Source organism: Channa argus, chromosome 17 (assembly GCF_033026475.1).
Source record: "Channa argus isolate prfri chromosome 17, Channa argus male v1.0, whole genome shotgun sequence".
NCBI lineage: Eukaryota > Metazoa > Chordata > Actinopteri > Anabantiformes > Channidae > Channa > Channa argus.
The window spans coordinates 22,269,558-22,282,041 of NC_090213.1; the positions used below are offsets into that span (position 1 = coordinate 22,269,558).

Consider the following 12,484-nt stretch of genomic DNA (forward strand, 5'->3'; position numbering starts at 1 on the left):
CAAAGAAATGTTGCCAGTGGTAACACTGATGATATCAGTAGTTTTTATTTTTATTTATCGTTATTGAGGTGTGTGAAGGAGGAAAGGAAAATCTTTAATACCTGTTAGATAATGACATGAAAAAGACTTGTTTTATAATGAAGAGTGTAAAGGCAAAATGCCCAAAAACATACTGTACTTAAAAAAAAAAAAAAAAAAAAAAAAAAAAAAAAAAAAAACACATATTTTATGACTGAACATGTTATTTACAGCAGCTCTACTGGCATTTGAAAAATAAATAGATAAGATGGAATACGCTATCCCTCCACTTGGATAGAAAAGTGCGTGTATTTTTTCACATAGTATTTTGGTGCAACCTAATTGAATTTTGCTCCTGCTCTACCATCTCCTTCAAGCTCCTCAATCCATCTTGATCTGCAGTGCTCTCCTCCTCCTTACTCTAGCTGCGATCTTTCTCCATCTTCTCCCTCCTCCTTTATTGGTGCATGCCCCTTCTCTCCTAGTTTTCTCCTGCTCCTGCCCTCAGGCTGTACTCGGCCTACATGGTTAATGCTGAAGTATAGTGCTCAGGCCAAACAGTCCTGCTTTGTTTACCACCTGCTTTTTCTTTTTGTGCTCTGTGAAGTTCAGTAGGGGTTATATGGGAAGAAGTGTTGTAGTTCAGAGGATCTTTCCTGTAAACTCTCAGCCTGCTAATTACACTCTTACTGGATGGGCTGTTCTTTTCTCTTATCCCCTCCCTTGCGCTCTCGCTCTCTCTCTCTCGCTCGCTCTCGCGCTCTTTCGCTCTCTCTCGCGCTCTCTCTCTCTCGCTCACTCTCTCTCGCTCTCTCTCTCTCGCTCTCTCTCTCTGTCGCGCTCTGTGTGTGTGTTTGTCTCTGTGTGTGTTTGTCTCGCTCTCTCTCGCGCTCTCTCTCGCGCTCTCTCGGTCTCTCTCTCTCTCTCTCTCTCTCTCGGGCTCTCTCTCGCGCTCTCTCTCTTTCTCGCGCTCTCTCTCTCGCGCTCTCTCGCTCTCGCTCTCGCTCTCTGTCGCGCGCTCTCCCTCTCGCTCTCTCTCTCTCGCGCTCTATGTGTGTGTTTGTCTCTGTGTGTGTGTGTCCTGATTTTTCACTCTCCTTCTTGCTTAGACACTCATGTTTTCTCTCTTCCTCTTATCATTTTGTCACTTCAGTCATGCTCTCTCTGTCCACACATACTGTACATCACTTGGGTCAATTTAACTCAAAGGAGGAACGAGCCGGGGAAGCCAGCAGATGGCAGGTGGAGGAGTGATTGGGCAAGTAGCTATACAAGTGTTACCCAAGTCACCCATCTTTTCTTCACCCTTTTGCACATATTGATATGACTACCTTAAAAGGTTCATTTTAATAGTTTTATTTACCTGGGTTTTTTTTGTTTGTTTTTTGTGCATGTTCTTTTATCCCAGAACAGTTGACTGTGCATGAATGGTCTTTCTCAGCACTGACCTGCTTTACTTATTTTGCTCTCACACATTGAAGCCTGAGAGTTGCACAGCCACCGGCTTCCTCTGTTGGCAGCTGACCAGCTCTGCTGGAACAAGACTGAAGTGCCTTGCTTGAGGACATCTTGGCATACACTGCACAGTGGAAGGGTAAATATTGAATTAAAGAATGCCAAGTTAATGTGTTCATCCTTCAATGGAAAACATTTTTCCAACTTGTCTCATAGAGAAACAAACAAGATGAGTAAAAACAGCTCTTAGTTTAAAGCACCATGTCCTGCAACCTAAATGGCCTTTTATAGGGTTTTTTTCCCTATAGATCCTACATTTCAGATGGCAAGATGTGCCACAGATAAACTGTTACAAATTACTTGAAAAATAAATAAACATTTAATTATGTAATAGTGTTTTGGTTAATTTTTGCTTATGTCTAGGCATGAAAACAACTTGGTAGGTTTAGGAAACGATGAGTCTTGGTTAAATTAGGTACTTTTTTCAGAGATGGGGCAATCATGCTTTCAACTGATGCTGTAAAATTCATCACAGTTACAGTGCCAGTAATTACATTTGCAAAAGACTTCAATTAATTAAGTAGTAAATGTGAGAAACCATTGTTTGTGTGCGGTATGATCACATAAACATATGCTGTGGGCGACTGGCGCAGGAAGGTAGAGCGGTTGTCCACAAATCTCACAGTTGTTGGTTCAATCCCCGGTCCTCCGGTCACATGTCGAAGTGTCCTTTAGCAAGACACTGAACCTCAACTTAGTTGCTTCCGGTGAGTGTTGGCCAGCTGCATAGCAACTGTGTGTGTGATTGGTAGTGTGAATGGGTAAATAAATAGCAGTGTAAAGCGCTTTGAGTGCCAATAGGTAGAAAAGCGCTATAGAAGTGCAGAGCATTTAGCATTTAATAAACTTAGGACCAGTTAGTCTCTGTTTAGTCACGCTTCCATAGTTTTGATTAGGAATCTCATAAAAAAAAAAATAAGATGTGTCGAATTAAGAAGCATTTAGAGAGTGATATTTCAATGTTGTATATTTATGGGTTCACTTTACCTTAATAAGAAAGTTGTTTGCATGGTGACTTTAGTGGCTGAGTCTAACCCCTATCAGTTTAACACTGTAACAGTATTTATTGTAACATACACAGGTGTGTATTTGTAGAGCTTTGGGTGTTATGCCTTGTTGTTGCTGGACAACTTGCTTAAAATCTGCTGCACTAGATAGATTGCATGTAAATGTTTTTTTTTATAATTTATTCTCCCTTTTTTGAACTGTTAAAACTTGTCCTCTTACTTTTGCTATTATTGTTGTGAATCTAATGTCTCACAACACACAATGAAAGACGAGCTGACGCCCAACGTCTGGGCCAGCACCCTTGATTGACTCAATGGTGGGAGCTGCACAGCTAGAAGTTAAAGCATATTACTCTCTCATTTAATAGGCCGCACTCTACTTCTGATGCAGGTCATGTCTCACTTAAAATACACAAATACCACATTGTGATTGATGTATTTTGTTCAATTAAACTGTTTATTTTATTCTGCTAGACTGTCACCAGTTTCCCAAATTTCCATTTTTCTGTCACTTTGTCATGCACTACGCTTAAGTGCTGTGGTATGTGAGCTGGCCTTACTGATGTGAAAAACATCTGGCTCACCAGATCAATAGTAGACTAAGAAAGAATCTGTTGATTAATCAGTTCATATCATTTGTTTGACAAAAAAGGCATGACTATTTAGTAGTAAGTGCTCTGGCGATACTGCCAATATTGACACAAAACACGTACTCCTTGTCTGTTAGATTTGTTTTTTGTTTTTTGTCTTTATTTAACATTTGTGAAGGAGTGGCTCCAGGCTATCTCTAACATCTAGTCACTAGACATAACTCTGACCAGCTGCCAGGATGTCCCATTTGTTCACGTCATGGGTAAAGCAGGTGAGGAAGGGAACATATTTGAGAGGAAAGGAACATATAAATGGTAGTCTAGAGTCATCAAATTGTCATTGAAAATTCCTGTTAATTGTGGGTTCTTCATATCGCAGTAGAGAAAACTACTTTTCTTCCATTTTTCTCCTGCATTTTGTCCCATTCCAATTGAATCCTATGAGCTGTCCATCTTGCATTCAAACCCCCAACTCAGTTCAGATCTGTCTAGTTTTCTGCTTCCATCTGCCCTGTGTGCTCAACATCCAGGCAAACATTCAGGACTTTTAACATGAATGATTAAAGCGGCATGACGACCATCCTGCATAGTCACAGCATAGGCTGGGCAGCATCACACTGCAGCCACCCTAGATTTCCGTGTTATTTTTTGTGAAGATTGACGTATCCTAGATTTGTCTGTTTAACAAAGCTCTGGCATGAAGCACCCTCCAACTCACCATCTGGCCAGCCTTATCCTCTCTGCTCAAATGTACTGTGCAGTACGTCTCCTAGGTCACGAAGATGCTAGGGATAGCTGGTATAGAGGTACATGCTTAGTTTGAGCACATTTACATTTAGTCATTTAGCAGACGCTTTTATCCAAAGCGTCTTACAAGTGAGGTACAGCAAAAATCTAAGTCAAGGAGAAAACATCACAGCAAAATCCTATTAGTAAAGTTATCACTTTTCACGAGATGCAAGTTATAGCTTGAGCAACAGGGACATGCTGGCCACAAAGTGGCCATTAGAAAAAAAGGGAGTTTCTCTTGACAGGGGAGACATTGTTTAAGGTACAATTTCTCCTGTCCATCCAGTGCTATCCCAGACACATGTGACTGCATTTTAACAAAGGCCGGTTTTATTATTACTGGGTAAAATGTACTTGATTGAATCCATTCTTTACGTAGCTCTAATACGCTTTGTCTATTTTGACCCGCTGGTTTTGTAATACTGATATTCAAATCCAGCCTGTATAAGCATCCAGGCATTCAACTTAAGAGGGAAAATAAAAGAATATGGAAGGGAGGGTAGAATTTTTTGGGGGAAAAAGAAGATTGTAAGTTTTTAAACTCTGATTTAATAATTTTTTTCTAGAGCTTTTTTTTGTTAATGAATAAAACTGCGTGAAGATTAAGTCACTTAAAAATATAACATTTTTGCCAGACTACAGCTAGCCTTTGGTTGTGGATGAACAGTTTATAGTTCATCAGCAACACAGTAGGGATTTGGCATTCCTGTGCACAGGATCAGTATACAAAGTCCTCCAACTTGTATCAGAATAACCTGTCGAGAGGTCATCCTTCCGTAGCGCCTAGCTTGTTGTTTAGGGGTCCACCAGGACATGCCTAGTGGTACAGCTGGAGATAGGGCCTGTCTATTTGTGTGGTTATCAAAGAACAGACATCCTCCAGCTCCAGAGCGTTTACTCTGGTTAACATTCAGGTGACAATGCTGGGAGTGATCTGTCTGTAACTTTATTACCAAAGGATTCCAGTGGTTGGCTAGTGACAGCATGGCATATGAAGTAACAACATAAGGTGTTTATTTTGCAATGTTAATGTTTGCAGTGGATACTTACTAATTTTACTGGTTACTGGCTAAGGATGGTTTCAAGGTATACACACACACACCTTCAGTGTAACTTCAGGGCTGATATGATTGGTGTCACTGTTCCTTTATGCAAAATCTGACTTAAAGCCTCCTATTATGGATGCTGCACTCCATCAGTGTTTAATGGAATCCATTGGAATGACCCCCACATTATGCAGGGACATAACTCCACAGAGTGCCAGCAATTAACTCATTACAACAGTGGCAGGGAACATGTAGGATGGTGCCAGCAATGGCTAAGGACCTATTGATTGGCTGGAATTAGCTACCTATTCAGTAAATTTGCTGGTAAACCACAAAATCCCACACACCTTTAATTTTATACATGTTGTTAAACCATGTGTTTTTTAGACCACCACCAATATGAGAAAAGGTTGCTTTTAGAAGGGTTTTTAGCAACATTAATGTAAATATTAGGCTAGCTCATTTTACTTCAATTTCAGTAAAACTACTCACACTAAGACATCAGTGTATTTTAAACACTGGTTATGGTAATTATACCAAAACCTGTAGAGTATTAAAGGTAGAGCTGATTTATAAAAGACATAATATTTTTATGATAAAACCAGCAGGTGGTGTTAATATTGGGATGGTCCTAATTACGAAGGACCCCAAGTGAGCTGTCCCATCCAACTACAATAACCTGCCTCTGCACAACAGAGAAGCTCTTGTCAGGCATCACAGCAAGCACACGGCTTGATAGGTCTCAGAAAGGAATTGGTACAGTAGGAGCGCCAGGTGAGCAAAGCACCAGCTACTGGTAGATAAAACTCAAAAGGCCAGACATACCAACCTCAACTGAGTACAAGAAAACCAATGACGATGCCTCACATGTGTCCTGGAATGCTTAAAGCTCTACAACATCAACAGGAATCGAATGGCCTTTATCAAGTTCCAGTAGGCCTGTTGAAAACAACCCTAAATTCCAACTTCAAGCCAATTACACAAGTCACTGTCAAGTGCAGCATCTACTGTCCTCACTGCTGTCCTGCAAAGGGCTGAACCCTCCAGCCAGATGATTAAAAAGCGTAGTTACAGATGCAGACTATGTAATGGATCCACCATCAGCCAGCTCCTCTATGTGGTAGACATCAAGCTCAAAGAGTGAATGAGACATGGACTCACTGATCGACTCCAATAGGATCCACTAGTCAGGACTTTTCTGTAGCTTTAATGTTGTTCAGACTGGTTAAGCATGTTCGGATAGTAACAAAGAGAGGGAAGGTAATCAGAACTGACGGGACTGTGCTACCAGAATGCTGAATAACAGATGTTGAGAACAGCTACAAGTAGAGCTACAGCTACCTTGGGATCCTGCAGGCAAGTGGGAACCATAGAGAGGCTGCAAGGAAAGCAGCAACTGTGAAATATCTATAGAAATTGGGCAGGACCTGAGAAGTAAGCTGAATCCTGCAATACTAACAATTTCACTCAAAATGACACTGAAATTGACTCTTTGTAACAGAAAGCAGCTTCATTGACATTTACATACTGTAAGAAAAAAAAACAAAAAAGTTCTGCTTTTCTGTGGTCCTGAATCCTAATCTTTGCTCTAGAGAGCAGATGATTGTATAGGCAAGATCGATGAACATCTCTTTAAAGTTTTTCTGACTAATGATAGCTAACCCTTATTATTGCAAACCCTTATTATTGCAAATAAACTGCTCAAGTCCAGAGGTATTTTCCGATCACGATAAAAAAGTTTAACAAACATTAAATTCTACAAATATTGCTTTTTGTAACATAGACATAAAGTCTGCTCTTACTGGAAGGATCCCCCTCTGCCACTACTTCTCCTCCTCCAAACCTACTCTCTTTCTCTGTCTCATCTGCTTGGCCCTCTGCCAGGCTGCGCGCGCGTGTGTGTGTGAGAGAGAGAGAGAGAGATTACTGGCCTTTTATTTTGTCATCTCTCTACACCTAGTGTGTGTTTTGTATCTTCTAGTTTGGTGTTGTTGAGAAAAAAAGTTGTTTTGAAGGCCTTACAATTACAGTCAAAGCATACTTTATCAGAGCAAATGCTATGAGGTCAAAGAAACTGCTTGTAGAGCTCAGAAACAGGATTATTGCAAGGCACAGATCTGGTTTGGCACAAAAAGGACTCTTCCAAGAGCTGGTCACCCAGCCAAACAAAGTAGTCTGAGGGGAAGGCCTTAGTAAGGGAGGTGACTGAGAACTTAATCACTATCCCCAAGGGGAAATTTCTTTCAACCTAGATGCTCCATGAAATAGTACAAATTTGTGTATAAGAAACCTGACATATAAACATGAATAAAATCAAAAAATTACACATAAATAACTAATGTTTATGAATCAGACCTACTAATCTCAGAGTGAGGAGTTATAAAGATTAATGCCCAGAGGAAGGAATGACTTCTTGTGGCACTCAGTAGTGCTCTTTGGTAGTATGAGCATCCTCGTGCTTGACATTGCTGTTGAAGTGTCCAGCTCCATCCCCATAATGTCACTGGCCCTTCTGTTTATTGTAGAGGTGGTTAGATGACACCTCATGGAGTGTATGGCTCATTTCCCTAACTGTGCTGACACAGTGACACTGTGCTGGTGTATCGCATAATAGCAGCATCTGCTGGGTTACAAAATAGATTGCAGAAAACCTGGATAACCAGCTGATAATAAAGTGCTAACTGAATGAAAGAGAAGACCTTTCCCGACCTCTCAAATGAGAGCGTCCTCATTCCACTTAACAAATCTGAGTGTGCATGTTACATCACGTTGGAACAACTCAACGTTCAGCCATTGTCAAATAAATCTAGAGTAATTCGTGATAACATTTTGGGAAAGGGGATAGAAATTATGTGCCTCATAGAGAGGCATTAATCATTAATCTCATTTATTTATTTAATTTAAGATCATTCATTTTTAAATACATGACTTCCTCACATCATGGAAAATGCAGGTTTTTTTTCGCATGTTTGGGGCCAAGGCGATTTTTTTCTCTTTGAGACCAGTTTTCCTGCTTTGATAAAGGTAAAGATGAGGCGGAATTAAACAAATTATAAAGCAGGTTTGTAGAGGTGCATTGATGAAGCGCTCATGTTTTTGTTAAACAACTCTGGAACAGAGCCAACTTATTTTTTTATTTTTTTTTTGGTCCTTCTGGCTTATCCCGTGAGTTCAGGAATGCCACAGCAGATCATTGTATTCATGAAGATTTGGCAGTTTCTAAGCCAGATGCCCTTCCTGACACAACACTCCCCAATTTTTGCCGGGCTTGGACCGGCACTGCACAGCAGGGAATGGGAAGGGGCTGTTGGGGATTCAGTGTCTTGCCCAGAGACACTTCCGACATGTTGTGGAGCTCTCTGAGTCAAGCTTTTTTTTTTTGTTTCTCTCTTGCTTATTTATGCCATGTTAAAGCAACAGTAAAGACTGGAAACATAATCTATGACCAGGCAACCTTATTACAGCTAAGAGAATGCAGTCATTCTGGACTTTTTGACCTGAGCACGTTGGACTCTTACCCAGAGCTAACATGCTATGTCAGCACGACACCAGGGCTACCCCCTGCAGGGAGCTCTCCTGACGACAACAGTCCGAAACGTCGACGCTGCAGACAGGAAGGAGTTGAATGGAGGATCTGGTGTTTCGTTAGCAGTGGAAGGCTAACCCTCCCGGTTATACTGTCTTGAAAGATCCAGTCTCTGGTTAATAAATTGGATGAACTACGTGTTCGGACATATACGCAGAAGGACACACAGGATTGCTCTTTGCTATGTTTTTGTGAAACATGGCTGGGTGAAGGAACAGCCGCCTACTTCAAACAGTCCTAGTGCACCGACGGTAAGGTAATTTCTGAATCCTGTTTGAAAGACGTGTAATACGTAACATTTGAGGCTATTTTATTTTCCCAGAGTACTGCATTGTATCCTTCGTCCAAGGAGGAGGCTGCACTTAAGGAACTGCACGACATAATTGGTCAACATGAGAAAACATATCCCGATGTTGCTATTATTATTCTGGGAGATTTTAGTCACTGCAATCTCAGTAAAAACATACCTAAACTGTATCGTTTATAACCTTTCCTACTAGAGGAAACAAAACGCTGGACCACTGCTACAGCAACATCAGAAACCAAAAGAACCAAATCCTCATTTTGGTAGGTTTGACCACTTAGCCATCCGCCTCAGGCCTGTTTACAGAAAATGGCTCAAGCTGAAACCAGTCACACAGAGAACTGTTAACACCTGGACTGAAAGGGCAGCCTTTAGAGCTGTTTGGAGGCTTCAAAAAGGCTACAGACAACATCCATGAATACTTGAGAGCTACTATGCGTATAACAACATACGCACCATTTGGCACTGTCTGATATGGAAACAACAGGCAGAGAGGAAGGCTCTTATAAAGACTGCAGAGAGGATCACTGGGACTAAACTTTCTGCTATGGACAAAATATACACAGCGCTGCAGTAAAAGGGCTGTGAACATAATCAGAAACTTACTTCATCCTGCACCAAGTGAAAACTGCACCCTACAACTTCAAAAACAGTAAATGATTAGACGGTGATTAGACAGTAGATGGTAAACGTGATTTTATAACCGCTTTTTCCCTGACACAGTGAAACTGATGGCAAATACAAAATGTGGAAAGCATGTGTAACTACCTCTCATTACCTCACAGTAAAACATGTGCAATATTTTGAAATACACCTTTTATTAATTATTGTATTCACCATTTTCTTCTAATTTCATTTGTAGAATATATGTTATTTCTCTGGATTTTAACTTTCTAATTGACTCCAAGAGAGCCCTGCACAAGAATTCCTATATGCCTAGACTGTCTGTCTGTTTATGCAGAAATGGAAAATAAAAAAAATGTATCTAATTAACAGAGCAAAAGTGGAAATGGGAAAGGAAAACTTCTACCTTGCTTGGCATTATAAGATCAAAATGATCTCAAACTTGGGAACATTTCCTTTCTCTCTTTGGTTCCATAAATATCAGTAGATAATCTTCTTCTTTTCCTTTCGGCTGCTCCTTTTAAGGGGTCGCCACAGCGAATCATGTGCCTCCATCTAACTCTATCCTCTGCATCCTCTTCACTCACACCAACTAACTTCATGTCCTCCCTCACTACATCCATAAATCTCCTCTTTGGTCTTCCTCTAGACCTCCTGCCTGGCAGCTCCAACCTCAGCATCCTTCTACCGATATATTCACAGTTTCTCCTCTGAACATGTCCAAACCACCTCAATCTGGCCTCTCTGACTTTATCTCCAAAACATCTAACATGATCTGTCCCTCTGATGTGCTCATTCCTGATCCTGTCCATCCTCGTCACTCCCAAAGAGAACCTCAACATCTTAAGCTCTGCTACCTCCAGCTCTGCCTCCTGTCTTTTCTTCGGTGCCAATGTCTCTAAGCCGAACAACATTGCTGGTCTCACCACCGTCTTGAACACCTTTCCTTTCATTCTCGCTGATACTCTTTTATCACACAACACACCTGACACTTTTCTCCACCCGTTCCAACCTGCCTGCACTCGCCTCTTCACCTCTTTTCCACACTCACCGTTGCTCTGAACCGTTGACCCTAAGTACTTAAAGTCCTGCACCTTCTTCACCTCTGCTCCCTGTAACCTCACCATTCCACCTGGGTCCCTCTCATTGACACACATGTATTCTGTCTTGCTGCAGCTAAGCTTCATTCCTCTGTTTTCCAGAGCAGACCTCCACCTCTCTAGATTTTCCTCCACCTGCTCCCTGCTCTCACTACAAATAACAATGTCATCTGCAAACATCATAGTCCAGGGAGATTCTTGTCTAACCTCATCTGTCAGTCTGTCCATCACCAGAGCAAACAAGAAGGGGCTCAAAGCCGATCCTTGATGCAGACCCACCTCCACCTTGAACTCCTCTGTCACACCTAGAGCACACCTCACCACTGTCTTACAGCTCTCATACATGTCCTGCACCACTCTAACATACTTCTCTGCCACTCCAGACGTCCTCATACAATACCACAGCTCCTCTCTCGGCACCCTGTCATACGCTTTTTCTAAATCTACGAAGACACAATGCAACTCCCTATGACCCTCTCTGTACTTCTCCATCAGCGTCCTCAAAGCAAATACTGCATCTGTTGTACTCTTTCTAGGCATGAAACCATATTGCTGCTCACAAATGTTCACCTCTGCCCTTAGCCGAGCTTCCACTACTCTTTCCCACAACTTCATTGTGTGACTCATCAGCTTTATTCCTCTGTAGTTGCCACAGCTCTGCACATCTCCCTTGTTCTTAAAAATTGGTACCAGTACACTTTTCCTCCAGTCCTCTGGCATCCTCTCACTCTCCAAGATCTTGTTAAACAAACTAGTCAAAAACTCTACTGCCACCTCTCCTAGACACTTCCATACCTCCACAGGTATGTCGTCAGGACGAACTGCCTTTCCGCTCTTCATCCTCTTCAATGTCCTCCTCACTTCACTCTTACTAATCTTTGCTACTTCCTGCTCCACACCAGTCACCTCTTCTACTCTTCGTTCCCTTTCATTTTCCTCGTTCATCAACTCTTCAAAGTACTCCTTCCATCTTCCCATCACACTCCTGGCTCCTGTCAATACATTTCCATCCTTATCTTTAATCACCCTAACCTGCTGCACATCCTTTCCATCTCTATCTCTTTGTCTGGCCAACCTGTACAAATCCACCTCTCCCTCTTTAGTGTCCAACCTAGCATACAAGTCCTCATATGCTCTTTGTTTGGCCTTTGCCACCTCTATCTTCACCTTACACTGTATCTCCCTGTACTCCTGTCTACTCTCTTCAGTCCTCTCAGTGTCCCACTTCTTCTTAGCTAACCTCTTTCTCTGTATACACTCCTGAACTTCCTCGTTCCACCACCAAGTCTCCTTGTCCGCTTTCCTCTTTCCAGATGACACACCGAGTACCCTCCTACCTGTCTCCCTGATCAAATTAGCTGTAGTAGTCCAGTCATCTGGAAGCACCTCCAAACCACCCAGAGTCTGTCTCAGCTCCTCCCTGAAAACTAAACGACATTCTTCCTTTTTCAACTTCCACCACTTCGTCCTCTGCTCTGCCTTAGTCCTCCTTATCTTCCTCACCACCAGCATCATTTTACACACCACCATCCTGTGTTGTCTGGCTACACTCTCCCCTACCAATGCTTTACAGTCACTGATCTCTTTCAGATTACAACGTCTACACAAGATGTAGTCTACCTGAGTGCTTCTCCCTCCGCTCTTGTACGTCACCCTATGTTCCTGCCTCTTCTGAAAGAAAGTGTTTACTACAGCCATTTCCATCCTCTTTGCAAAGTCAACCACCATCTGACCTTCTGCGTTCCTGTCCTGAACACCAAACCTGCCCATAACAGTCTCATCACCTCTGTTCCCTTCACCTACATGCCCATTGAAATCTGCACCAATGACAACTCTCTCACCTCTGGGGATGCTCTGCATCACTTGATCTAACTCACTCCAGAATTTCTCCTTCTCTTCTAACTC

The 12,484-nt window shown here is 42.0% G+C and overlaps 1 protein-coding gene across 5 annotated transcripts in view; it reads left to right on the plus strand.

The window, feature by feature from the left end:
- Positions 1-12,484, plus strand: part of rev3l (REV3 like, DNA directed polymerase zeta catalytic subunit) — a 79,919-nt gene that overhangs the window by 11,252 nt on the left and 56,183 nt on the right. Inside the window, exon 2 of one of the 5 annotated variants that reach the window (XM_067481298.1) lies at positions 1,500-1,612. The exons of the other annotated variants lie outside the window; for them this stretch is intronic. The gene's annotated coding sequence lies outside the window, so the exon portion shown is untranslated. The remainder of the gene's footprint in view (positions 1-1,499; positions 1,613-12,484) is intronic. 5 annotated transcript variants of the gene reach the window in all.